At 41.3% G+C, this 27,821-nt stretch overlaps 1 protein-coding gene across 13 annotated transcripts in view; it reads right to left on the bottom strand.

Annotated features, from left to right (window-relative positions):
* The window catches only part of thrap3b (thyroid hormone receptor associated protein 3b), a 111,211-nt gene that overhangs the window by 54,602 nt on the left and 28,788 nt on the right, over positions 1–27,821 (bottom strand). For 4 of the 13 annotated variants that reach the window (XM_080211553.1, XM_080211560.1, XM_080211559.1 and 1 more), the window contains one exon: positions 12,086–12,185. The exons of 8 other annotated variants lie outside the window; for them this stretch is intronic. The gene's annotated coding sequence lies outside the window, so the exon portion shown is untranslated. Of the gene's footprint in view, positions 1–6,344; positions 6,368–12,085; positions 12,186–27,821 lie in introns of those variants that run through there. One more of the 13 variants, XM_080211562.1, reaches the window with a different exon arrangement.

Genomic DNA, 27,821 nt, shown 5'->3' with positions numbered 1-27,821 from the left:
AGCTTGTTGCGAGTTACTGCTGCAAAGTTTCAGATGATTTAAAGTTTACGTAGATGTGGAAGCAGTGTACTGGAACAGTAAAGGCTGGAGATAAAGATGTGAACGACGGTTTTATATTATATCCACGCATATACGACACTGTTACTGCATAAGATTTGTTGATAATATATAGTTACACAAGTTCTGTTAAGGTGTTACCGACTCTGTTACAGAGTTACAATGGGTCTGAATATACAATGGCCCTGAACATATACTAACAGTACAGAACTATAACACTGAATCTCCAGTACTGCTGTATATGGATTTAAGCTAGAGCCTTCATACATATTTAGAAGTCAGCTCAAGAAACCTACTGAGTCTCTAAATTTAGTGACTGTCAAATCCCAAATTCAGTATGCTGGTATTCCAATGAGCTGCACATGGAGGTGAAGTGTCATTTTTACAGTATGTTAAAGCATGCCACGAAACGCTGGGGACATTATTCAGGGTAGCACATCACAATTACACAACAATTCAATCAGTCATGGAACGTTTAACCCCGATTAGAGTATCGGGCCTTGGGTAATCAGAGCAGAAGCCAATTAAACCCATGACAGGTCACTCAATGGGCTTATTTACTATATTGGTATCAACCACAATGAGAAAAATCAAAGTCAAACCAATAGGCAAATAGCATGAAATGCCTGATGGCAGTGAGCAATTCAAATCACACTAGGACGTATTGACAAGTTAATACTGAGCCAAATGACATAAACCTGCCACTTTATAAATCATTGGTGCAATCATACTAACTACATACAGATCTGGTTGCCAGAGTACACAGAGAAGAGCTACTTTCAAAGTATGACCACACAGTTCATAATATTCAATACACTTGTACTGAGCATGAAAATTATAGCATTTTAAGTTTTTGTTTGGCAAGCAACACAAAACACTTGGAAAGAGCAGCTCTGAAGAATTCAAAAATGGTGCAATTAGCGTTTGAAAGACTAAGTTGCAGCATTTTAAGTTTTTGTTTGGCAAGCAACTCAAAACACTAATACAGCATAAACTTCACAGCAAAAAAATGTTGCAAAGTGATAGGATTGGTACTGTTGGAACCTAAAAGGGATTAAAGTCATAGGATGACAACAGAATAGGAGAGCACTTGACCAAAAGTGCCTGCAGCTGCACTTTGAAAAGAGTACCTCGGTTAGTACAATAGCCATACTTTGGTCATGGTGCTCACATACAGCTCTGTAATTTCTTTCCTTTCAAAGGAAAATTGGATAAATATGTGAAGGCAATTATTAAACACGCTTCTACCAGCCTTTTGGACAATGCACTCTAGATTGCAACAGTTACGTTCCATTTGGATATTCCAATTTTCAGAGTCAATGTCTTTTCCAAAGTGTGTACATGCAGTAAAGTGTAAGGTATAATGCAGGTTGCTTATGGTGTCCCATTTAAAATAATATCTTTAAAAAATCAAGATACTGTGCATTGAAACAAACAGGCCATGCACAAACACATTACAAACAGTAATGAATACAGTTGTAACAGTAATTTGAGACATGACTTGGTAAGTGTTGCATGCGTGGGAGTTAAAAATGGAACACTGAACCACTGGTTTCCTTAGTACTCCATCACTTGAGTTACGTAAGGTTTGTTGTACTCAGTTGATAAGAGACTAATTGTTACGATTCATCAACAATTTCCCATTGCTTTTCCCCATAGTAATAGCTTAGCCAATCAGAAACAACTTGCTAAACGATCAGCACCTTTTCCTCCTGTTGTATGAATCATGGTTGTTCAAAATTTGGTGTTCTTGTGCTTGCCTTGGTGAGTGGAAGGCAAAAAGCTTTAGCAACATCTGCTTTCAGCCACTTCATTATCATATGACCACTAGGCTCATACAAGTTGAACATGATAGATTTGAACTTTCTTCATTTGGCAATTCTGGTCTGATTTCTGTTGCTGATCAATGACAGGTCTGCAATCCCACCCTGGTGATCAGTGGCATTTATCTCCACACAGTCCACGTTTGGAAAGCCAGGATTTCCAATTGTAACCATTTGGTGTGCTTCACTGTTGCAATGGACACAAGAGCTTCCTCTTCCTAATGATGTTACCAATGGTGCATCAGGGAAGAAACAAGAGCACTCATTTTGAACCAAACCACAATTTTGGCATGGCATCCATAATCCACTCAACATGCTCCATCTTGCTTGTGGAGATGTCCTTTCTTACATTGAGGGCCACATGCAGTTATATGCTGGAGTCTGATTGAGAGTTTCAGATTGTTTCCACATTCTGGCTGTTATTCTATGTGTAGACCATCTGAACCAGACTCTAGCCAGTAATTCGCTGCTACCTACAGTACTGTACACTGGAAAGTATGTCTCTAAGCATGAATGAAAATGTAGAGTTATGACAAGCCACTGCATTTACTGACCATATTGGGTGCTTTCAATATCTCAATGACAGGTTTGCGGGCTGTAAGCTAGTAGTTCACTTCAGGTCTCTGTGCACATATTGTCACAAACCATGCTGATGTTATCTGCAAGGTGAGACACCAGTTCATGGTGGTGTAGAGGTTTGTTCTGAAATGGTGTGAGGAGTCACATGAAACCATCCTTGAGAATAAACAGCCCAGTTGCAGTGTTACACTTACTAAAGGCTATCCATTACATTAAAGAAAAGGCAAATAATAAACATACACTTTTATTTACAAATTGCCCACTGTTCCAGACTACATCCTTGATACCTGAAATCTATGACTTCCCCATTACCTAAACAACATCCAAATTAAATAAATTGAAGTCAAACCCAGCTTATTGTTACCACACAATACCAGGTGGATGATCTAGGAAGCATCTTTGCCTGGTCCAGTGAAGATATTTTAACTGTCACTGACAGGAACCATCCACATTTGGACAGGCAAGATCCACTTGAACTTTTTGCACCAAGAAATTAGCCTCCTCTCAGCACTGTTCCAATGGTGCAGTACAAGTGTGAGGAAAATGCCTGGCAGATTATTATGGAGACATAATATTGTGGCATCCACATGAAGACAAGTCACCAGACATCATCTAACTTACAAAACAAAGCCAACTTCACTCTGTTTCTGACTCATGCTGTTGCGTCCAAACATTAAGACCAATAGAGACTAGAGTAGTCTCAGTACATTGAACACAGTATATTGGAAATGAATCTTCTAAACTTTACTGCAGCAACATCAGAAACAAATCTCTGATAACTAATAATTACCTTTCAGAAACGCTCCCAAAATTTAAAACATCCTGGCTAATGACAATGAGCACTCACTCAGAAGTATTTCACTTTTTCACAAAAACCGCTATCCGGTTTCAAGCTCGCATGTTTAATCATAAGGAATGTCGAGGACTGTTGATTTTAGCATACACGCACTTTGATTTCTAACTCACTTTTTATTATTAGCCACAATAACCCACCACAGCTCAATCTCCCGAGGCAGCTGCAATCATTCCTATCAAATATTCTGCTCTTCTCGGCTAAGCAGTTTATTTCTGAGCCTCATGGATTACACAAACATTCTGGGCCTGGTGATAACAGGCATTGCAAGCACCTCGCAGCCTTTGATTATTTCTGATGCCATGGAAACCGCACGAATGTGACATGAATGGAAGGGAACATTTCAGGCAATGAAGTACGGACCAAACAGGATCAGCTGTCCCTTATTTTTTAACACCTGTCCATCAATGTCAAGTCCAGTGAGTGTGGGCAAGCAAGAAATGCTCTGCATTAATTCATCTCTCCCTTCAACCCCAGTGAAATGGATTATTATGAATTAAAGTAACATAGAATTGTATGAATGCTACAAGGTGCTGTTAAAGAGTTTGTATTTATACAGCACCATTCAAAACCTCAGGCCATTCCAAATTATTTTACAGCCAATTGATTACCTAATTTTAGGGAAGCACGGCAGCCAATATGACAATGACCTGAAGGAACTGTTTTTTTGTAAATGGTAGTTGGTTGAAGGAGAAATATTAGCCAGAAATAAAACACTGCCAGCGAGAATTCTGGTACTGACCAGATCATTTTCAGGGAGGGTGGAGACCCCTTCAACCAGAAAAGGCACTGGCCAATGTCATTAGCAGGGACAGATGACATGACTTCTTTTGACTGTGGGCAAGCAAAGAGCTTAACCACTCCAAGGGTTGTATCACTGCACTGCTGACCTAGCATCAGAAAATTAAAAGCAGCCAACATGGAGCATGCACATGTGATGCTGATTCAGTCAACAAACTAGAAGTTACAATTCTAGCATCCAGCAGCTAGCATACCTTAGATACACACAGAGTTCACAATAATACATTTTATATTCTGCTGAAAAAGGTAAGTCACTGCAGTATCAAGCGCTAAATGCAGTTTAATGTACTCCACAGGCAAATGTACTCAAGGATACAATCAAAGTTTATACAGTTTATTTATTGTCACAAGTGGGCTTACATTAACACTGCAATGAAGTTATGTGAAAATCCACTGGTCACTACACTGCAGCGTCTGTTTGGGTCAACTGAGGGGGAATTCAGCATGGCCAATGCACCTAACCAGCACGTCTCTTGGACTATAGGAGGAAACCAAAGCACCCAGAGGAAACCCGTGCAGGAACGGGGAGAACGTGCAAAATCCGCAGTAACCCACGCTGAGTCCCTGGCATTGAGAGGCAGCAGCGCGAACCACTGAGCCGCCTTCCACAATCTACAGAATCTTGAAAGATGACAAGCAATGCACCCACTATTTCTGAGGCTTCAAATATTCTGGGATGTAGATTATCATGCTCTGGGGATTTATTGCCTTCAATCCATCAATTTCCCCAACACAATTTCTCTACTAACACTAAATACAGAAACATAGAGGTATGCTGCTAATCTGAAAAATCTTTAATAACTTACCCAACCTGACAGCAGTTGAAATTATAATCTGGTTACTGCATTCAGGTTTAACAAAAAAATTTCAAATTCACTAATCAATTTATTTTCAAAGGCACAGTTTTGGAGGAAAAAAATTTGTCCCAGCTTATGCAAACATATACATGGCAGAGTGTGAAAAATGTACTTGTGCGTGTTAAAATAGATATTTAGATGACATATGGGGCATTTGAACTCAAACGCAAGTGGAGAAATTCATCAATCTCTTCAGTAATCATCACCCAACCATTAAACTTCAAGCCACAACACACATGGGAAGCATTAATTTCCTAGACACCACAGAATTTAAACTGACACTGAAAGCATTCTGCCAAAATAACTGACATGCACACACACACACCTCTACAGACAGAAAGCCATTACCTAAACATACTTTCCACAGACACTGGACAATAGGAAGGGAGCATGTGAAAGGGCAGTGTTACAAACACTTGCACGGGAAGGTGCCTTAAATAGAAGTTTAGGAACTTTATATGTCCTACTTTAATAAAAGCAATTGCATTGTAGAATTGATCTGCATCAAGTGGTCTTACTGCAAAGCTTCACTGTCCATAGACAAGTTCATGTTGCTGTTGACAGCCAGTGTCTGTTCCTTCTCTCTTTGGAAAACGGTTTTGAAAATGTAGCATCTGACAGAGTTTATAGAAAATCCTGATAGTTATGATCACCCACCATCAAACAGACACAATCTAAGATTCTGTGTCAAATGAAACCCTAACTGGATATTGATAGTCATTGGTTTTATTGGGAACTGCTCATCTCAAAGTGCTCAAGTGTTTGGTAAATAGGAACAGACTGCTCATTGGATCAGATCAAAGAAAATTTATGATTCTGATCTTCAAAATTTACATTCAAAACCCATTGGCAACTTCACTACATAAGCTGAGGTCAGCTCAGAACGGTAGCTGAGTCTGAGAGGATTAACCAGCAGTTAAGAATGCAAACCTGGGCAAACGTATCAACTTTAATTTGGTATATGTAATTAATGAGTTGGTCAAATTCCATTGCTGTACTTCCCATCACCTCCCACCGCATCCCTCTCAAATACTGCGACCCAGACAAAAGTGCTATGAACTGAACCACAGTTGATCCCATGGTCTGCCTTGCGGCTTTCAGGGCCTAAATAGTCAAGAGCAAATTTCTTCTTGGGAGAATTGGTTTGCTTTTGGAACTGTGTTATGCTATGATCACGAGATAAAATTGTTGGAAGCTTAGCAATAAATCATTCAAATCCCTCACTCAACATGCACCACACTACAGGCCAAGCAGAGAACTGCACAAAGGTTATGCAAATTCTGACTCTTAATTTCACAAGGGAAAGCAGGTATGGGCAATGAATGCTGGCCTTACCCAGCAACACACACACATCCCAAAAATAGTGAACACTGCCTTTGATTACTTCTGATGCCACGGAAACTTTTCCATCATATAATGCTTAACTTGCTCCCACTGCAGCTGAAAAGCACAGATTAATTTAAGGGGATGCATTAGAGGGAAATGGAGGATATGCTGATAGGATTAGAGGAATTAGGACAAGAGGTGGTTTGAACAGAATATAAATACCATTACAAACTAGTGGGCTCAATGAGCTGCCTCTATGCTGTTAATTCTATGTGACTCGATTCATTCAAAGGATATTTATTAAGTAAACACATAAATAGCATGAAACAGAACTTAACAGAAAAGCAGCCAGATAATGTGATTCAATTGAACAATTACAAGTCAAAAGTAACATTCCCCAAATGTTTTAAACCAAAGACTATTAAACAGACCAAGATGTAACATCTCCATTAACCACTAATATTGACAAGGTCTATTACAGACTTGTCTCTATTGACTCTAAATTTTCCCTCCTCGCTCTCTCATGCACTGCTAGACTAACCAGAAGATTATTCTGCACCCCAGAAACCAGAAGCTTGCAGCTTCAATCTACGTCTGTACTGTGCTGGCAAATCTGATATGCCTAAAACAGGATAGAAAATAAAGAGTCCTTGCATCTGCATTACCAATTGATGCCCATGGCCATTTCCCCTGGACTAGGAAATACAAGTGTGGGGATGGGGGTCCATGATAGAATGTAGCTCACCATATTACCCACCCTCCCCTTCAATTAAACAACTTTAAAACAATCACCAACAAAACTCAAATGAAAAGCAGCAATCAGATGAGGCTCAGTTGAACATTTTAATGGAAGTCACAGCACTGAACTTTTCACATACAATAACGCATTAACTGTGTCTTGTGCTCTTCAGACTCACTTGCTCAAAAGACTATTAACGTTAAACTGAGCAAGAAGTCACTTACTGCCAGCATGGCATAGCCACAGCAATGGACTGTGGACAATAAATTCCCTACAAACTGTATGTGTACAGGTCTCATTGCCTTCAAACAAAGCAATTTTCTCATTCCACCCTTAACCCCCAAAATTAAAGATTATCCTGTGGATGATGCCACATTCTGCATCTGGGTGTGAAACAACTAGAATGGACACCACTGGCCAAACAGCTTTTCCTTCACTTTACCTACTGTACACAAACAGAACTCAAAAGCTCTATTTACAAAAGCCACATGTGTACAAATATGGTCTCGTTTGTCCTCCAATGAGGTCAGGAACCTGCACACGTCCCCACTCCAAGTAGTGTGGGCACCATCTGTTCGCTTTATCGCAATCAGAAATAACCCAACCATAACAAGCAAATTATTGGTCTCTGAATTCTCAGTTAACTGAAAACAAAGATATTTATGGTAGGTGGCACCATCCTCCCTTACGTCCAGCCTCACCCCTGTAGTCCAATAGATGGCATCTTCCTGTGCAGTTTTCAATCTCTCTTCCTAGCTCAAATTCAGTCTTTTTTCCAGTCCATCAATGTCATTACATTAATTGCCCCACTGCAATTTCCTATTCTTTTCTCAGCACACTGATCATCTTCATCCCAAGTCTGAATCTTCACTGTGTTGAAATCATTACAGAGAATACCTAACACAGAAACCGCATATTCAGCTCAAATGGCCTATGCTCCACTTAAGACTCTTCCATTCCCATTTCAACTAATAATCCTTAATACATTTGTCCCTATTACACTTTGCTAATTTTCTCAACTGCACCTCTGCTAGTGTTTCAACTACTGCCACATTCTCACCACTCTGAGGAAGTTCCGTCTGAATCCATGATTCAGATTTTTTGGTGACCACTTTAGGTTTTTTTTAAATTAATTTGTGGGACATGGGCATTGCTGGCGGGCCAGCATTTAATGCCCATCCCTAGTTGCCCAAGGGCAGCTGAGAATCAACCACATTGCTGTGGCTCTGAGGTCACATGTAAGCCAGACCAGCTAAGGACAGCAAATTTCCTTCCCTAAAGGAAATCGGTGAACTAACTGGGTTTTTCCGACAATCGATAATGATTTCATGGTCATCAATAGATTCGTAATACCAAATTTTTTTTTGAATTCAAATTCCACCATCTGCTGTGTCAGGATTTGAATCTGGGTCCCCAGAACATTACAATCCCTGGTTTGGGTCATTTGTTTTGATTGTTTTCTTCACCTTTTTCTTAACCCTAACTTCTTTTCTATTTCCCATTATTTCTCATTTGTTTTCCATGTATTTAGTGAATTTTCATCTCACTTTTTTCAGTTTTGCCCACAACCATTTATTTTTTAACTTGTTCTTTGTTTTGAAAAAAAAAGGCAGCGATTCATTAGATTGGAAGTCTCTGGATCCCCGTTACTCCAGATTTAAAAACCCAACCATTACTTTTCAATTTACCTGGTCATTTTTATCATTTGGTCTCCTGCAGGGTAGATCTCAGGATCTCACTCTAGCTACTTTCCACATTTTTATGGAGGAAAGAATTAATTCACTAGTTTTGGTCAATGGATATCACTTGATGACTTCATTCTGTCCAGCTGTGCCACCTCATGACCTGGACCTCTTGTTGGAGGAAGGCTGCCATGCCACCTTCCCCAGCACGCCATTTAAACCCAACTACATGAAGTTTGCAAAGACCCAAGGAGGCTGCAGCTTTGATTTTCCAGCTCCTACTATAAAGATGTGGGACGAAGCTAAATTAGTTATCCATTTGAACCCACTGTACTTCCTCCTCATTGCCCCAGAGTAGTTTTCTTTAGATGTTTTGCTGTCCTTCAATGATCTGCCTTACTGCTACAATAACACAAAATGCAGAAGGAGTGCAGAAGAGGGGCAAATATATGCACCCTATCTATGCCAATGCACCAGCCTATTTCCTCAACATTCTCTACGGTCTATCACGTTTTATAACCTCCAGTGAGGAAAGTTCTACAATCAATATAGTTTTGAAAGGGTGGGTTGGTAGAAACCATCCAATTGCCCCAATGCAATTTGGTAACATGTGCAAGAGAAGGGGGCCACCAGTTTGTGCTGAACACAAAAAAAATTGCAACGGATAGAAACTTATGGACAGGAATTAGAGGAGTGAGCATACGTGTGCATGAGACAGCAGTGGTCTGTCTGGCTTTATTCAACATTTGTGTCTATTTTGATGGAAGTGAATGGCTTAGTAAGACATTGCAGGGGCCGTTAAGAGTCAAATACATCGTTGTAGATTGGTAGTCATATGTAGGCCAGACCAGATATGGACAGAAGATTTCCATTCTTAAAGCTTACATTGTCACTATTACAGATTGGCTTTTTATTTCAGGTGTGTTTAGCTAACGGAATTTAACTTCCCCAGTTGCTGTGTGGGATTTGAATTCACATCTCTGGGTCATTAATGAAGGCCTCCAGATTACTAATTTAGTAATATAACTGGTTTTCTACCTTGCCCCACACAGCTGGCTGAGCAGGCTCCACGAGGGCACAGAACACGATCAGTCTTATCGGGACTTCCAATGAGGGAATTCACTTAACGAGATGCCGATTGAGCCTTAAATCAGAGACAGAACAGCATTTTCGAATCCATTTGCATACTTGCTACATTTGGCGTAAGATAGGATGATCAAAGGTTAAACGCTCCACTTGAAGATAACAAAGGAATAGTTTTGTATGTGAAGTATTAAAAGTGAGAACACTCCATAACTCAGCACTTGAATGTAAAGTTCACCCAACAGCACCATCATTGCTTTGAGAGGAATGTAGCTAACTCAAGAATTCACACAGGGCCCCAAATAGTGCAGACTTTTCATTCAGCACGTTTCAGTTGCTGAAGATGATTCGACTTAAGCCCTGAAGAGGTTCGATATTCAAACACAAGTAGAAACTGCAGCAGCATTCCCAATTCAGACCAGCTGTTAGGGCCTAAGCTTCCAGGGAACTGTCTGTACATCCTCCAGCAGTCCCACACAACTCCAGACACATAGTGAATCAATTATTATGGCACACACAAGTCGCAATACGCAGCAGTCAATGGGACAACTTTCTAACTCAGTTTTTCCAAAGATTCCACCTCGCGGTTTCTGAGGGATTGAATGAAGACTCTTCCACTTAAACCTTTAATTCATTTGAACATAAAAATGCCAGTTCCCTCAAACCTTCTTCTGATTTGTTCAACTGACTACACCTCAGTCATGTCTCTCACGTCCTGAAGATGCTAACCCTCAGTCAGATAATAACTACCACCACTTTGGGCTGTCCTTCCCACGTGTTGAGTAAATAACGGCTCCTCGACAAGGAGGCACCACACTCAAATCTCACTTAATGGCTGATTCCCATCACAACATTCAAGAGAAAACTATATTATATGCACAGAATGCAATGAAGACCACATGAAACTGGCTCTTATTTTCTTTTGCTTTTCATGTCACAGACTTGCATTCCAGGGTCTGTTAGCAATAATATGCCCTTAACTACCACTTTTGACATAGAAAAACATTCCAAGGTACTTGACGGAATAATAATTAAACAGTTGCCTTGTCAAAAGGAGACAATAAGAAGGGTGACTAAAAATCTGATTGGTTTCAGAAGAAAGAATTTGCATTTCTATAGCACCTTTACCTCAGGAAATCCTAAAGCACTGTACAGCCAATGAAGCGTAACAAGTGTACCGCAGGAATGAGGGGAAACATTGGCTGATTTCTTAAGTGAGAGATGGGGCACAGAGCAAGGATAGAACCCAAAGACCATTCTCATCTGTGACTCATTAGACTGACCCATCTGGGAGATTTTTTTCCATAACGTTGCTGTGAACTAGGGAGTATACATTGGAACCAAATAATTAGGAATGAAGGAATTTGCATAGAGCCTTTCGCATCCTCAGAATATCAAAACTCATTTCTCCTCCAATAATTAATTTCAGCAACCTGACTTTAGTTATATAAAAAAAAGCTGTACACAATGAAGTCAACATAAAAGAGATTGAGATAAATTACTTGGCAACCTGTTCCTGGTAGTGGAGGGAGAAATATTGATTAGGATACCAGAAGTTCCAACTCCTCTGATGTCAGTGCATTGTTTTTAATATATTGTATGCATATACACACATGCACACACTTGAACTGACAAAAAAGGTAATGGCTTAACATCTGAGAGACTGCACCTCCACCAACCCATACTCACAGTAGGGCACTGTAGCTTGAGCCTTGATTATGGGCTCAAGGCCTGGAGTGAGACTTGAACCTGTTGGGATTCAAGTCACAGGGGCACTACCACTTGAGTTAGCACATCTCATACTGTCATTTGCACCACCAGATTAGATACTACAAACCTACTCCACCCCTACAATCTCTAACCTGGATGGTAACAGTGTGGAAGGAGCCTTTGTTAGTTCTGTGCTACTTTTTTTTTATTCATTCAAGAGATGTGAATATCGCTGGCTGGGCCAGCAATTATTGCCCATCTCTGAGGGCATTAAAGAGTCAACCATATTGTTGTTGGTCTGGAGTCACATGCAGGACAGACCAGGTAAGGATGGCAGATTTCCTTCCCTAAAGGGCGTTAGTGAACCAGTTGGGTTTTTATGGTTTCATGGTCATCACTAGACTCTGAATTCCAGATGTTTATTGAATTCAAATTTCCCCATCTGCCCTGGTGGGATTTGATCCCAGGTCCCCACAGCATTACCCTGGGCCAGTGACATACCACCAGGCTGCAGTCTACCCTCCCTTTGCCTCAACAGTGGATAAAAAAAGTACAACGGTCTGAATGGTACTCACCAGCGTTGTGAAGAGTAGAATGGACGCAGGAAGTTTCTCCCTGGGCATGAAGATGGTATATGGCAATGTTACAAGTGAGTAATTCAGTGACAGTGACCGCCTGAGAGAGAATGACGCAAACAAAATCAGGAAGTTGCTCATCCCTTCAGCATCTGTCTTCCCAGCAAAGAATCCAATCATTTCTTCTATAGTTCCAAAAGGTTTTGCCCCACTGCATCACATTCATCACTATGAAAAAGTCAACCCTTCATATGTTCTAAATTTGCCTTTCTCCAGTCTAATGCCGTTGCCCCGATCCTGTTGTATCATGAACATTTCAGCAGAGATGTTTAAAAAAAGCCTGATGTGCACACTCAGGTGGCCACCAAAGATCCCACGGCACTATTTTATTTCTTTGTATCAAAGTAGGCTTACATTAACAGTTCAATGAAGTTATTGTGAAAATTCCCTAGTCGCCACACTCTGGCGCCTGTTCAGGTACACTGGGAGAATTTAGCATGGCCAATGCACTTAATCAGCACATCTTGTGGACAGAGAGGAAATCAAAGCACCCAGAGGAAACCCATGCAGAAACAGGGAGAATGCGCAGACTTCACACAGACAGTGACCAATGCCAGGAATCAAACCCAGGTCCCTGGCATTGTGAGGCAGCAGTGCTAACCACTGTGCCACTGCGCCGTCCTGAAAAGTCAGAGCAGTTCTCCCTGGTGTCTTGGCCAATTTTTATCCTTAAATCAACATCACTAAAATAATTACTATGTAATTATCACATTGCTGTTTGTGGGAGCTTGCGGTGGTCAAACTGCCTATTGCATTTCCTACCTTACAGCAATTGCACTGCAAAAGTACTGCATAGTTGTAAAGTGCTTTGAGACATCCTCAGGTTTTGTAAAGGGCTATAGAAATACAAAGACTTATTTTTAATCTGAAGCAGTGTCTCCTTTATCTTAAGTACTGTTGAAAAAAATGTCAAAGCTTTTCATCTTGCACTCATCAGGATACATTTGCAAGAATATCAATTTGAGTATTTTTGCAAATCTGTGATGAATGCAAGATGAAAAGGTTTTTGACAGCAATATTCAAATTTTATACTACCAGTCATTTTCGACCTAACTTCATGCCCACACATTCATAAAAACTGTGGTCCCAAACAATGTACTCTATTAGTATCTATAAGAGAACAATGTCTGTTCTCTTATAGATGCTAATTAGCCAGTTATTTTTAATATTGCGCATCAGCTAGAACAGGAAGGAGGAAAATGAGTGAGCTGGAGAGTCTGTGTTAATGAAGATGAATGGCAGAAAAAAACATGCATTTAGCTGAAACAAGGTTTATTAAAAGCAACCATGAGGAAACATATAAGTGAACAGGAGAGGGGGAAGACAGAGATTTATGAGCATGTACCAAGAAGAAAAGGTAAATAAAGGAACTTTGGGGAGGAGTTCCATGCACATACAACAGAAGGGTGGGTTGGGGAGTGGAAATGTTGTTGCTAGTCAGCATAAAATGAGGTAAGAGATGCCGAAAGTCAGAACTTTCATGCACTACAGATACTGCTCAATGAACCATTATTACAAGCCATGCAGGCTTTAGCATTATGATAATTCATGGAGATTTTTTTGTGTGATAGAATTCTGCAACTGTCATCAACACATTAAGTGGCAGCATGACATACAAACACGTGTTGTCAGTTAGTTCTTGATGCTGACCCTGATGCCACAGGTTAGACATCTTCCCATGGTGACATGCTTAACACGATAAGCAGGAAGTCGGTGGGGAGCATTGGATACAAGAGAAACAGCTCTCCATTTCATCTCTCTCCTGCAGCTCCCGTCTTGAATATACTACATGGCTTTTTATTGAATAGTATTCACATTTCAATGGGCTTGAAGCTCTGCCACTAGATACAGTGGACAGTTTCCATGGCGCAACTGGAACTTTGAACGGGACGTAAAGAACGAATCAGTAACTTCAGTCAATAAATAGCTAACATTCCCAAGATCCCATAACCCACCAGCTCCTCCAATTTAATGTGTTGACAGGGAGTTGGTCACTGATACATTGATATACGCACTCTATAAGTGGCCCAAGCCATAAGCAGGAAAGATAATACATCAAGTCAAGAAATGGAGGCCAAATCCAGCCAGTTGTTCAAACTACTGAGTGTCCCGACTCTACATTTTAAACAGATGGTAAAAGACTTGCTGAGTTTAGGGCAAAGTTCCTTGTGTTCTGCTCTCAGGAGATCTTTCCCACACATTGTATCAAACTGTGAGGTGTTTTATGCTACAGGCCCTAGCTCATTATGAGCTGGGTGTGAGAATTTTCAGCACAATTTGGACTGGATCTTCACAACCAGCAAGAAATAAAACTATGCTTCTTTGAAAGTGTGGGAGGCGATGCAATGCGAGACAAACGTCAGGCTGTCACAACCTCATGCCAATGACTGGCTGTTATCATCAAGGAGTGCAGAACAAAGATCTACTTTAAGATGCTAATATATCTTTTTCTCATACTCCCTCTTGCCGAATAAATGCTAGACAAATACTAATAAATGCTAATTAATAGTCTGTCCTTAAACAGGATCTCCCATCTGGTGATACATCCCAAGATGTTGCACAAAGTGGACAGTGGACCCAGAAAGTTAGGGATATGATAGGTGGTGAAGTGGCAATGATAATGTTTACGGAGCCACATGAAGGTAGGAAACAGAAGAGACTGGAACTTTAGAATCCAAGGACAATAGAGTCCTTGGGATACGAAGGGGAAGAGGATAAGGGGCAAGAGAAAAACATTAGAAAAGGTCAGATGGTATGAGCAGGTTCATAAGGCTAGAGAAGTCTGCAAACGAGACTAGCATGGGTTTGTACATCAAAATACTATAGGGATGGAAAGTCAGTGAGGAACTGGGGTGATAGAAGAACAGGATAGCATGTCGGTGTGGATAGGCGGATTGGAGACTGTAAAGAAATAGTCACAAGCAGAGGTGGTGGTCACTAATTTCAGAACTCCAAACATAGTGATGGACATGGACTAAATGGAGGTTTAACTCAGTGCCAACAGATTGTGACTTATATCCCTGACATTTCCCTTCAGGTGGGCAATGCGGGACTTCTCCTTTAGCACTAATTCCACTTTGTGATCTGATTTAAAAATACAATTGAAACTATTCCTGGAATTGAACCGCTAACTTTTTTTCTATGTCAAATATTTCACATCATTTTACACATAGAAACACATTTGTAATACTGATAAGATTTTCTACTGCACCAGGTCGCTGGAATCTGAAAATGCTCCCTTGTAAAGGAGAAACTAGTTAAGTTGACAAAGTAACATACAGTTTGGTGAAATTCTATTGAAATTTCAAGTCAAGAGACACTAGTGTCAAGCTGCTTGAATATAGCACAAATCAGTAAAACAATAAACACATCAGGATTTATTTGACTGAAATAAAGATCATTCCTTTAACTGAATATGTGCAATAACCCATACAGCTTAATAACCTATAACCTGAGGCTTCACCGCTGAAACCACTACACAGAGATGCTCACTTGCCAATGGTTGGTGCTGTGATACTGAGCTATGGAGACATGTTCCCAGCAAAGGGAGAATAATCAGTTTTACTTCAACTGGTGATCACTAACTAGTAATCCAGAACAGTCATTTGGTCAAGCTTGATAGAGATGTTTGCCTGACAGAATAACCTGCAGCCGGTCATTGTTTAGGTATACAATGAGATTGGGTTGGATAAGAATGCTTTTGCCGAACACTGGAGGTACAGGAAGAGCATGCTCATGAGCTAGGCGTTTAGTTACCTTATGAAGTCATAGAACTTATTTTTGAATCATAACAATTTGGGTTGTGTACAAAAGAAATACCAACAGGAATTAAAATCCTTAAGATATGGGAAGCCAACCTTTTCTTAATTCACCTTCAGTATTTCTGTGACACCTAAATGGGGAAATACTCTGTCATCCAGCAATTAGGAGAAGAATGGGTGCCCAGATAGTGCCTTTTGCAACTTCAGGGTCCCAAAGCCAATTATAAATAATGAAATACTTCCTTTTTGAAGTGTTGTCATTATTGTAACGTACTAACCAGTTCACAAACCACTAGTTCCGACAAATAGCAATGAGATAAATGACCAAATAACCTACTTTGCATGTACGTTGAGGGACAAATATTGGCCAGGATATTAGGGAAAACTCCCCTGCTCATCTTCAAGACAATATCATAGGATCGTTCACATTCATCTTGGATTAACGAACTGTCCAAAAGATTACATTCCCTAATGTTCATACTCTTATTGTCTCATCATGGCATGAATGAACACTTTGGGTCTCAGGGCAGGTGAGGATTTATGGTCAGCAGCTTTTATTTGCACAAAAATGCATCCAAATTACTCAGCGTTACCAAGTTATTAAACTATTAAATATAAAATGTAAGGTGACCACCAAACACGCTACGCAATACAATTTCAGAGCACAGGCAGATATTGATTGGTCCTGAATCCTGATCATTCCTACAGAACCAACAAACTCACCCATGCAGTTAACTTATTTAGAATATTACCAGGCAGAGATGCTCATAGGAAGCTTACAGCAAAATAGCTGGCAATTCAGCCAGTCAAATGTGAATGCCCTCTGAACAAGTTCTCTAAATAGCTCAATCTATTTCCCCGCCACCTTTCAACTGGTATCATTTCCAAACCTTTGTGCCCCATTTATTTCTAATAAAAATCTATTGTGGATTCTCTTTCCACTTTGGCTTCTGGTACAGCATTCCATGTCCTGCCATCCACAGTGCTAAAACATTTCCCCAAAATCTTTTAATAAAGATTGCATCGACTCCAAGCCAATGGAAATAAACCCCTCAGAATCAGATCTCTTGTCAGAGCTCATTTTAATCTCCTTTGCCCTAATTTCTCCAGTACCTCCTCCTAAACGCAGACTCTCATCTATCATTCTGGAGAGTATGCAGAATAACATCTCTATGGCCTTGACAGCCTTCCTAAAATAAGGCATCTAAAACTGGACACAGTATTCTAATTGTGGCCGAACTAACGACATGATTATTTTAGAGTCATGCCTTCGTTTTATTTATAAAATCCATTAACTTTTTATTATACACAACTTTTTTTTTACATAATTTATCAATTTATCCCCCCAACCTTCAAAACCATCCATCAGTACCAAAGTGTCTCTACTCCTTTTCAAAGTTGTTATCATTTACTGGATGTGATCTCATTATTTGTCCTGAAACGTATCACCTAATTTTTCTTATTAAATTTCAGTTAGCATTCAAAGGAACACTGGTTTCCATCTCAATGGCTGAAATACAAAGGCCAGGAAGTTACGTAAAAAGCATCAGTCATACCAAATTGTGTTCAGTTCTGAGTACCGCACCTTAGGAAGGATATACTAAACTTGGAGCAGGTACGCAGATTCACCAGTCTGATATCAGGCCAAAAGTATTAAATTATGAGGACAGATTGCATGATCTTGGCTTATATTTCTGAGTTTAAAAGGTGAGGAGTGATCCAACTGTGCTGTGTAATACAACAAAAGAATTTTGTTAGAACGGAGATGGAAGAACTATTTCCTCCTGTGGTAAAATCAGGAACAAGGTGCTTAATCTGGAAATTAGAGCCAGGCCATTCAGAAGCTATTATTTTTTATTAAGCAGTGTAATCATTTCCTAAAATGGGTCAACTGAAATATTTTAGAACTGAGGCTGACAGATTTTTGTTGGATACGGTTATGAAAGGATATGGCATGGTAGCTCAGTGGTTAGCATTGGTGCTTCACACCTCCAGGGACCTAAGTTCCAATCCCAGCTTGGGCCGCTGTCTGTGTGGAGTTTGCACATTCTCCGTGTCTGCGTGGGTTGCCTCTGGGTACTCCAGTTTCCTCCCACAGTCCAAAGTAGTGCGGGTTAGGTTGATTGGCCATGCTAAATTGCCCCTTAGTGTCCTGGGACACATAGGTTAGCGGGATTAGTGGGTAAATATGTAGGGATGCGTGGATAGGACCTGTGTGGGATTGTCATTGGTGGGCTGAATGGCCTCTTTATGCACTGTAAGATTCTATGGAATAAAAGGACAGTTTATGTAGCTGAAGTGCTGATCAAGCACAGACCTTGCTGGAGAACATATCTGAAAAACTAAGTAAAGTACTATGGGTATTTTTGGGGTCGGACAGAGAAAGGGCATGTCCCCTTTTCTTCATGCTCTGCCACTTTGCTTTTGGCTCACATACAACCCTTGTTGCTCCCCGTGATGCCTTGCCTTTATCTTGTGGCTTGCTGTCGTCTTGCCCCCTGGGCCCCTGCCTTCGTATATATTATCCGTGTTAGCTTTTTCTTGCGCGGGGTACCACAGTGTGACAGAAGAACGAGGTGGTGGTGGTGGCGGCAGCGGGTGGGGGGGGGGGCGAAGAGAGAGGGGGGGGGGGGGAGAGGGAGAGAGAGAAGAAACAAAGGAAAACGTGATGATGGTCTGCTTCTGTCATATTTTAGGTGGTTGAGCTGGTGTAAGGAGGAGGGGGCTGCTAGGTAGGTATTAAGAATTTCCAGAGGCTGGGATGGATGTCCAAGTTGTGTGTGTGTTGGAGAGTTTTTTGGAGGGGGGGTGATTTCTTGGCTGGGAAGGTTTCTGTTAGTTGCTAAGTCAAGATTCTGGTTTTTATCTGGGGGTGGGGAGGGGAGGAGGAGGAGTGGAAATAGGGGTTAGAAAAAACATTTTAAAGGGTGAAATTTTCAATTGAAAAGTTGTAGAATTTCTCATTCCATCACAGGAAAATCAAACCTCAGCAGAACAGGTGCATCAATCATTTCCCTGTTTTACTCATAAGTGAACGTTAGTTTTGAGTGACACCTTTTCAGATCAAACTAGCCTGGCAGCAGGAAACCAAATATTCTTCCTCACATTCTCTCAGATCTGGGTACTTGCAGTTTAGAAGAATGAAAGGTTATCGGGGGTAGGCAGGAAGGTGCAGTTGCGGATAAAATCAGATCAGCCATGATATTATTGAATGGCAGAGATGCCAGACTTGAGGGGCTGAGAGGCCTACTCCTGTTGTAATTCATACGTCTATACAGAGCTTCCCTTCTGCAACAACGCCTCTCCTCAGCCCAACAAGAGCACTGTATCACATGTCACCATAGCAAACTGTCATTTCCATTATCAATACCCTTCATTTGGGCATCAGACTAAGATCAATCCACCAATAAGAAAAATTAGCCTGCAATGACCGAGATCCAGATCCCATGTAACTGTCAAGGCTGTTTAAACATTGCAGGTCCATTTTGTTGTAGTATGACCAACAGTCCAATGGTGGTACAATATCCCTGCTACAGTTTGAGAGAGAGCAAGCAGATACCAGAATGTGGCTGGTATAGGTAGAATTATACCTAGTAACTCCTGCAGATGGGGACAAAGGGAGGAAACTGGCAGGAAAGAGTGCTCTTCGTTAGAAGTGCACAGCTCAATAGCAGAGGCAGTGACTCCCCACTAAAATAATTTGATCCGTGGTCAAAATTTCAGTGATTAGCAGAAATATTGGGAGCCAACAAATGCTTGCAAGGAAGTTGGAACTTTATTTCCAGAAGCATCAAGCAAAAGTTTGCTAACAAGTGTTTTTTGACCAAATATATATTTTGAACAATTTTATTTAACTGCTGTTTCTGGCTTGCCAGCGCACGCCTTACATTAAACCCAACGTGTGAAAGGGTGGAATCAAACAACTCGAACAGTCAACACTGAAAACACTATCAAACAAAAAAGACTAGGTCGGATTGTGTTTTTGCTTTTTCCGTGCAGATGGAAGATGCCTTATTTCACTTGATCTTTGTTGGACACATAACGAAATAGTAATAAAAATAAAAGCCAAAATCAAGGAGTGTTGAGCAATGGACAAGACAGAGGAAAAAAGATCACATATATCCTTTTGTTCTCACCAATGCTCAGTGAAGCAGACAGCAAACCATAATGAATTTGAGTTCTGAGATAGTGACAAACAATAACACAATACATAAAATGACATCAACCATGCTCCAAAATAGAATTCAACCCAACCCAACACTGTGACCATTGGGTATTGTATCTCAAATTGTTTTAAAACTACTAGCCAAAAGCCATCTTTATGTAAGGGAAGGTATCTTCCAAACCTACAGGGCTTTTAAAATGTTGTAGGAAATAAAGATTCTAATCATTCAACATAAAAACTGAAGAGTAGATTTATTTATGTCACTAGCTCGTCAGAAAATAGCATAATTCCACATTTTATTCTCTATACTAAATCTGGCATCCCCTTTCTCCCAGTGTGAATCTCAGACCTAAGGTCCCTGTTCATCAGCCGGCTGCTACTAATAGGTGTGCAAGCATGATGCCTTCTGGTCCATTTGAAATACACCCTGATTAACAATGGCACGACTGACTGGAGTTAAGACAAATTGCTGGTGTTCGAATCAAAATTTGGAGAAGTTCATCAGTGGAAGGTGAGAGAGTTTGGAAAAAAAGTGCTGCTTGGCTTCCACTGCTTGTGCAATCATCTCCTGCCCAGAAGGTGCCTATTTACACTGTGGCAGCGTTTTACAGGTATTGGGTCATATTCATGTCTCAATTCCAATAGTCAATCCTCACACACAAGCCTCATGCCAACAGGCAATTCACCTTGGGAGGTAGCTAATGTTGCAGCATTTAAGACATTTCTAATGAATGGCTGGAATGGAAGTACATAAATATGTGAATGATTATACAACAATGGATCTAAACCAAAAACTCATTAATTTAACAAAGCTGTATCAAGTTTTGTGGATCCACAGGCGCAAATTCCAAACTGTGAGCTTACTTGGTCATGTTGTCATGACAGATGTTCCCAAAGAATAAAATGAAGAAACATTATACAGAGACAAAGCCTTCAAAAAGAGAGAAAACTGAACAAAGATGAAGAGAGACTATTTAAAGTCCTGAACTTTCTACAAGACTTCAAAGTTCTCCCCTACTCTCCTCTCATAGAAAAGTTTGAGTAGCCACAATAAACCACAAGGTATTTATAGCTAGCCTCTGAAAATGGTAAATCTCTATCTGCAACGCCTGTTATCATCCGATCTAGTATTGGAGCTACAGATAAGAAGCGATCACAGATGGTCCAGCTTGATCTCAAGCTGCTGGTCTTCAACACCAGCACATTCACTCTTCACAAAATCTCACACACGAGGCAGCTACTCTAGTTACAATGCCCCATCAATCAAATGGGGTGACTAAAAATAGGAAGCAGCAGACATAGCTAAAGATCACTCATGCAAAATAGCAGGCAAATGGCAAAATAAATTTACAATTACACAAAGCATAGAAAGTGTAGCTTTATTATACTGCAATGGGAACAGAGTTAAATTAGGACATTGGGTTTAAAGTAAACAAACTAACTATAAAACACGACAAAGCAATTTTCAAAATGCCAGAAAGATAGAATACCTGAAGAGCATAGTATAGGTGACAGGGGAAGGCTTCACAATGCACTGACTTTGAAGTACTGTTCAGAGGGAAGAATAGGGTATTTTAAGATCAGACCTACAACAGGCCAGCACTGCCCTGGTGCGTGATAAATGGCTGAAATAGTCAGAAGTACAATAGTGGACAAAAAAAATGAGGTGTTTACACATGCAGTTAAATGCTGGTCTGGAAAGTCAAGGTGCTGGGAAGCACAATGACACAGTGGTTAGCACTGCTGCCTCTCAGCACCAGGGACCCAGGTTTGATTTTGGCCTTGGGTGACTGGGGAGTTTTCATATTCTTCCAATATCTGAGAGGGCTTCCTCTGGGTGTTCCGATTTCTAAACTTTTTGTGCCTTGTGTAATTCTTGTAAATTTACTTTGCCACTTGCCTGCCCTCAAGCAGCACGGTCCAAATATTTGCAAGTTAGGTAGATTGGCCACACTAAATCGGCCTTTAGTGTCCACAAATATGTAGGTTAGGGGAATTAGCAGGACATGTGAGGCTACAGAACAGGGCCTGGGTAAGATGCTCTGTCAGAGTACCCAATACTCGGTACCTGGGGGTTGATCATGTTTTAAATATCTTGGACCTTCAGATGGTGAACAGCTTGTAAGAGAACTTCCAGGTGGTGGTGTTTCCACGTTGGCCTTCTAGATGATAGTGGTTGTGGGCTTGAAAGATGCTGTCTAAAGAATCTTGTTACAGCAGGTTAAAGTCCAACAGGTTTATTTGGTAGTACGAGCTTTCAGAGTGCTGCTCCTTCATCAGGTAAGTGAAGCGTTGGGTTCACAAACAGGGCACATATAGATAGACACAACTGCAAGATAATGGTTGGAACGCAAGTCACATGATTGAACTAACACTATAAATACCATGGCTACAAAAACAGGTCAAAGGCTAGGAAGTAACTCACCTTCCAATGCCCCATCTATACCGCACAAATCAGGAGCGCGATGGAACACGATCCATTTGTCTGGATGTGTATTACTTTAAAAACACTCAAGAACCTCGACACCATCAAGGACAAATCAGCCCGCTTGATTGCTACCCCTTCCACAAACATTCAATCCCTCCATCACCAATGTGGTAGCTGTGTCTACCATCTACAAGCTGCACTGCAAGATCTCACCAGGCTCCAGCAACAGCACTACCATCTAGAAAGACTAGAGCAACAGATGCCTGGGAACAGCACCATCCTGACTTGGGAATACATCACCATTCCTTCACTGTTGCTGGGTCAAAATGCTGGATTTTCAAAAAATTTGCTCGAATGCAGGCATCACTCGCATTTATTGCCCTTGTTCAAAGGGCATTTAAGAGTCAACCACGTTGTTTGTTGATCCGGAGTCACATGTAGTACAGACCAGGTCAGGATGGTAGATTTCCTACCCTGAAGGACATTAGTGAACCAGATGGGTATTTATGACAATCAATAATGATTTCCTGCTTAGGCCTTTTCTGCTATGGTGGGATTCAACCCAGAGCATTTTCCTGGGTCTCTAAATTACGAGTTCAGCAATATTATTATTATGCCATCATCTCCCCAAATTCCCTCCCTAACAGCATTATGTGTATACTGACACCGCCGGGACTGTAGCGATTCAACAAGGTAGTTCACTACCATCTTTGCAAGGACACTTAGGGGTGGTTAATAAATGCTGACCTCACCAATGATAGTCACAGATCGTAAGAGAAGTCAAAAAAAAACTCATGTCCTGATGGACACAGCACCTGCAACAGGTCCAGAATAGCAACTAAGAGGATCAACATGAGAGAGGAAGCTGCTTGAGCTTGCGCTCACCATCTGCCTGTCATATTTGCATCTGCATATGACAGTATTGATGGAAATGAGCACCATACAGGCCTTATCTTCATACTGAGGACATTCTCCATTGTGTTGCATGCCAGTGTCACAGTGCCCAATGTCAACAGATCTCACTGCTCAAAACCGAACGCACGAGATGCTGAGGCCATGAGCAGTAGCTGATTATAATCTACCAGTCTGTTACGTCACAGCCTCGCATATCCCTCACCATATCATCACCAACAAGCCAGATGACTAACCCGGGTTGAATGGGAACCATAGGAAGGGTGCACCTGATTGCCATCAGAAATACTTAAAAGAAAAGGTAGCAATGTGGTGAAGCAACGACACAATCTGTGACATGTTATAGGAGGAGCTAAATCCTACAACCAGCGCTCCGTTAGTGCAGTGATCTTATTGCATTGTTTAGGCCTTTCAGGACTGATGCACAGTTGAACGTGCTGGCTTCTTAAAGGAGTGTTGTCTTGGAATGACCTGTTTGTTCCACGTGCAGTTCCTTCCCGACTGTTATGTAGCCACACAGTTTAGAGAAAACAATTAGTTTCCCTCAATGTGGAATGCCATAAGCATAGATAAGGGTCATGGGTGGAGGGGGGACTGGTAATGTTAAAATGGCGGCACGGGCTCGTTGGGCCGAAGGGCCTATTTCCCGGGCTGTTTTTGTTCTATGCATATAACCAATAAATCAGATCAAAGCTTTGTAGCCCTGCTACATCCAGTCGTGAATGAAAATGGAAAAATGAGGAGGTAGATAAACATTTCCAACTACAATGATAGCAAAACCCACTATGAAAGTGCAACGGTCAAAAGCCTTGTTTGCAAGCATCTTCAGCCAAAAAAGCTAACAGATGATCCAAGTCAGGCTGCCCACCCAGGGTAAAAAGTCTGACAACACCAGGTTTTAGTCCAACCGATTTATTTGATAGTAAACTCACAAGCTTTCGAGGGGACTCCCTCTTCGTCAGGCGAATGGAGAGTTCTGGCCTCGGACAGAGCGTATAAAGCACAGACACAGTTTAGAAATTACTGATTAGAATGCAGAGTAACACAGGCACAAGCCAGTTGGTGAAAGTAAAACTATACAGCGATTCTTTCCTTAGAGTGTTTGACTTAATAGAGAGTCAATACCCCTCCAGCCCACCAGTGTCCCAGCTACCCTTACTTACACCCTTTTTGATGGTGTCCAACTACCCATCACCTGTGTACCAATGCATCTACCAATCAGTGCTGGCTTTCAGCCAATTCGGTTGGTTTCACATGATATCCAGAAATGGACGAACACACTGGATTTAGCAAAGACTAAGGGCCCCAACAAATTTCCAACTGTAGTGTCGAAGACCTATGCTCCAAAACTAGTTGTTCCACGAACCAGGCTATTTCAATTCAGCTACAATACTGCCATCTATCCAAAGTGGAAAACTAACGGTTGATGCCCTGCCCACAAAAAGCAGGACAAATCCAATCCAACCAATGCAGCATTATCAACTGCTGACAACTAGCAAGGTGATAAAGAGTTTAGATGATAGCGACATTAAGCAGTCACTAATATCTGCTCAATGTTAAAGTTGGTGGAGGTCAGCTGTCACAGTTCCAGACATCAAGTAGTGCCCTGGATCTGATCACCTTCAGCTACTTCAGTGACTTTCCCTTCATCATAGGGTCAGAAATTGCAATGTTCATTGATAATTGCAGTGTTCAGTTCTACTTGTGATTCTCCAAGAAAAGGTCCTTGCCCACACACAGCAAGACCAGAACAATATTGAGTCAAACTGTTAAGTGGCAAGCAGCATTTTTGTCAGAGAAGTACCAGGCAATAACCATCACCAACAAAAGAGAATCAAATCGTCCAAGACATTTAACAATGTATATCCCCCACAGTCTGCATGGTGGCACAATGGTTAACACTGCCACCTCACAGCACCAGGCACGCAGGTTTGATCCCTGCTTGGGGCACTGTCTACGTGAGTGTCCTCCAGGTGCTCCAGTTTCCTCCCACAATCCGAAAGACGTGCTGGTTAGGTGCACTGGCCATGCTAAATTCTCCCACCAGAGTGTGGTGATTGGGGATTTGCTCAGTAACTTTATTGCAGTTTTAATGTAAGCCTACTTGTGACACTAATAAAAAAAATATAACCCAAAAGTAATGACTGATCTGGAACTGAACTAGACAAGCCGCACACCCTATTATAGAAAGAATATTATTCAACTAGAAAGAGCACAGAAGAGATTCACCAGGATGCCATCGGGACTTGATGGTGTGAGTTATAAGGAGAGGCTCATTTTTTTCTGGAGCATAGAAGGCTGAGGGGTGATCTTATAGAGGTCTATAAAATAATGAGGGGCACAGATCAGCTAGATAGTCAATATATTTTCCCAAAAGTAGGAGAGGCTAAAACTAGAGGGCATAGTTTTAAGGTGAGAGGGTAGAGATACAAAAGTGTCCAGACGGGCAAATTTTTCACACAGAGGAAGGTGAGTGTCTGGAACAAGTTGCCAGAGGTAGTCGTAGGGGTGGGTAATTTTGTTTTTTTTTAAAAAAGGATTTAGACAGTTATATGGGTAAGATGGGTATCGAGGGATATGGGCCAACTGCGGGCAATTGGAATTAGCTTAGGATTTGGAAAAGAAGGGCAGCATGGACAATGTGGGCTGAAGGGACTGTTTCCATGCTGTTGTCCTCTAACACTCTATGACTATAGATAATGCAGCTTCAAGAGCAGATCAGAGGTTATGTATTCTGTGGAGAGTAATTCACTCCTTGCTAGCAATACTAATATCCCATGAGTGAATTTTTAAGAAATGCATATGAAATGAGGTCCACATCAGTGGCAATGCTTCTGTCATTTTATGTTAACAAAGCTGAGAATTTTGCTGAAAATTGTATGTTGTCCTGTCTTGCATTTTAAGTAAAACGAACTATCTTCTTGATTAATAATTAGCGTCATTTGATGGTATTGCTCAGAAGCCCTTTTGGAATATGTGAAACACATGTAAGGCATGTACCAGATTATAGTATTGAGTTCACAAACGGGCAAAGTTTTCTTGTATGACCAGCTTATTACAGGACAGCAATGGTAAGCTCCTGAGAGTAGAGGTCATGCATGTCCACTTACTTGTAGAGATTGGCAACACTGCAGAGAGAAGGGCAGATGTGAAATTTGCCCAAGTTTTAGATTATCCTGCCTGTTGGCTGATATGTTGTTCTTCTCTCTCTGTCAAAATAGTGGGTAAAATTAAGAGGGGCACTCGGTCACAGCTGATATAGATGCAGGGTCTCAGAGGACAACAAGAGTTTAAGTTCGTTTATCAGTATCACAACTAGACTTACAGTAATACTGCAACGAGATTACTGCAAAAATCCTTAAGTCACCACACTCCAGCACCTGTTCAGGTACACTGAGGGAGAATTTAGCGTGGTCACTGTACCTAACCAGCACATTTTTCGCACAATGGGAGGAAACCGGAGCACCTGGAAGAAACCCACACTGACACGGGGAGAACATGCGGACTCTGCACAGACAGTGACCAAAGTCAGTTATTGAACCTGGGGCCCTAGCACTGTGAGGCAGCAGTGCTAACCACTGTGCCTCTCACTGGCTTGAAAAATTAGTTGCTCATAGAGCTGATTACAGAGCGCAAGCAAGTCTTTGTGCCAAGCTTGTTACTCAAACCAGATGTCAACACAAAGGAGCTGGGAAAGAACTCAATAAATTAATAATGGAAGTGCGTAAACCACTTTTACATGGTATGCATTGCAGTACACACATCCATGGCACAGTGACTATTCATTCATAAGCCATTGGATTTTTTTCTAAAAACTTAGCAAGAAGTTCTGCTTCACTGCTACAGACTCACCATGGTCTACTCTCTGGAATTGGTGGCATTCTTGGACACACGTATCTCCATTAAGGATGGTCACCTCAGCACCTCACTGTACCGCAAGACCACGGATAACCTCACGGTGCTCCACTTCTCCAGCTTCCATCCTAAGCACATTACAAGAAACTATCCCCTACGGACAAGCCCTCCGTATACACAGGATCTGCTCAGATGAGGAGGATCGCAACAGACGCCTCCAGACGCTGAAAGATGCCCTCATAAGAACAGGATATGGCGCTTGAGTCATTGATTGACAGTTCTGATGCACTGCAGCGATAAACCGCACCAACCTCCTCAAAAGACAAACACAGGACATGGTGGACGGAGTACCCCTCGCTGTCCAGTACTTCCCTGAAGTGGAGAAACTACGCCATCTTTTCCAGAGCCTTCAACATATCATTGATGAAGACAAACATCTCGCCAAGGCCATCCCCAACCCCCACTTCTTGCCTTCAAACAACCGCACAACCTCAAACAGACCACTGTCCACAGCAAACTACCCAGCCTTCAGAAGGGTGACCACGACACCATACA

This window comes from Carcharhinus amblyrhynchos, chromosome 24 (assembly GCF_965287045.1).
Source record: "Carcharhinus amblyrhynchos chromosome 24, sCarAmb.v2.hapA, whole genome shotgun sequence".
Taxonomy (NCBI): Eukaryota; Metazoa; Chordata; class Chondrichthyes; order Carcharhiniformes; family Carcharhinidae; genus Carcharhinus; species Carcharhinus amblyrhynchos.
Note: the sequence above shows the minus strand (reverse complement) of the source record. Positions and strands in the feature narration are given on the sequence as shown.